Genomic DNA, 1,546 nt, shown 5'->3' with positions numbered 1-1,546 from the left:
AAAAAAAGGCTGGCTACAGCCTAAGCCCGCGCGCGGACAGCTCTGCGCCGCGGCTGCCGGCTCCGGGGGAACACGCATTTCCTGCGGGGCACAAAGCCGGGCGGCAGCGTCCTGCGGGCCCGCGGCCGCGGGGGGCTGCGCGATCCTGCGCTCCGTGCATTGCATCCGAGCCGGGGCCCTAACAAAAGCCGGAGACCCGCGGCGGCGGCGAGAGGCGGCGGGGCCGGGGGGTCCTCCCTCGGCGAGCCCGAGCGGCCGCGGGGGCGGCCGGCACGGGGGGGAGCCGGGCCAAAAGTTCACCGCGGGGCCGGTGGGCGCGGGGGAGCCCGGCGGGGCAGGGCTGGCGGATGCCGGCCTGCCTCGTCGCCTTCCAGCCCCGCCGAGGCACGGGCGAGGGGGAAGGAGGCACCGAAGTGCCGGGAGCCCCTTCCCTGCCCTCTGCTGCACAACGCGGCCGGATCCCCCGCACAAACACGCCCCCCGGCACCCCGCTCCGTTCCCTCCTCCGGCGGCGGGCGGAGGAGGGGGGGATAAGGGAAAAAAAAATGACGGCTCACTTGCAGGGGGCGAGCGGGGACGGGGACGGGCTGCGGCGGGGCTGCCCGCCCGCGGTGGCCCCACGCCGCCCGGCCCCGGCGGCGGCGGCGGCAGCTGCGGCCCCCGCCCCGATGCCCGCCACGGCGGGGAAGGGGCAGCGCGCACCCACCCGCACCCTCACCCACACTCACGCAAAGGGCACGGGAGGAGGGGGAAAGTTTCCAGCCGCTTCAACCGAATAGCCAACATTTGCAGCCCCCGACAGGCAGGATCGCGATACGCCGTGTGCGTGCCGCGGCCCCGAGAGCGCCGGGGCAGCGCGCCCGCGGAGCGAGGGGAGGGAGCGGGGCATGCGGAGAGGGGCGAGGGGAGAAGAGAAAACAACCACCGATATATACACATACGTATGCACGCATATAGATGTGTATATTTGGAATGGAAGGACGGCTGGCGGCGGGCCGGGAGCGGGGCACCCCTCGTCCCCCGCGGAGCCGCGCAGATGGGCACCGAGCGGGGCTGCGGATAAAGAGCGGGGAGCAGGGCTGGGGGCGCGGGGGCCGCGCCGCGCCGCGCCGCCTTACCTTCTCAGTGCATCTGGGGCAGCGGCTTTTCTTCCCCTTCCCCTCTCCTCCTCCTCCTCCTCCTCCTCCTCCTCTCCTGTCCTCTCGGTTTATACCAGCCTGTTCCTCATCTCACAGCCTTCCTCCCAGCGCCATCTTGCAAGCTTGTGACGTTGGGAGCCGCTCACCCCTGACCCACATTTGAATAGAAGCCAAAATGAAAAAAAAAGGCGAGGAGAGAGCGCGAGCGGCGCCGAGGGAGAGGGCGGCGAGGAGGCAGAGCGAGCGGGACGAGGAGAGGCGGCGGCGGGCGGCGGCGGGGCGAGCGCCGGGCCCGCCTGGAACAGCATCGGCTCCCGCTCCTCGCCAGCCAGTTTAGTAATCAGCGATTTCCTGCTTTTGCAATAAATGTTGCGGCGGGGCCGGGAGAGGGCCGGGGCGCCGCGCCG

General features: G+C 71.7%; 1 protein-coding gene across 7 annotated transcripts in view; it reads right to left on the bottom strand.

The window, feature by feature from the left end:
• Positions 1 to 1,514, bottom strand: part of HIC2 (HIC ZBTB transcriptional repressor 2) — a 74,940-nt gene extending 73,426 nt beyond the window's left edge. For all 7 annotated transcript variants that reach the window (XM_085302737.1, XM_085302741.1, XM_085302738.1 and 4 more), the window contains exon 1: positions 1,119 to 1,514. The gene's annotated coding sequence lies outside the window, so the exon portion shown is untranslated. The remainder of the gene's footprint in view (positions 1 to 1,118) is intronic.
• Positions 1,515 to 1,546: the final 32 nt, after the last annotated feature.

The sequence above is a fragment of the Rhea americana genome, unplaced genomic scaffold (genome assembly GCF_003343005.1).
Source record: "Rhea americana isolate MKP2758 unplaced genomic scaffold, rheAme1 scaffold_191, whole genome shotgun sequence".
Lineage (NCBI taxonomy): Eukaryota > Metazoa > Chordata > Aves > Rheiformes > Rheidae > Rhea > Rhea americana.
Note: the sequence above shows the minus strand (reverse complement) of the source record. Positions and strands in the feature narration are given on the sequence as shown.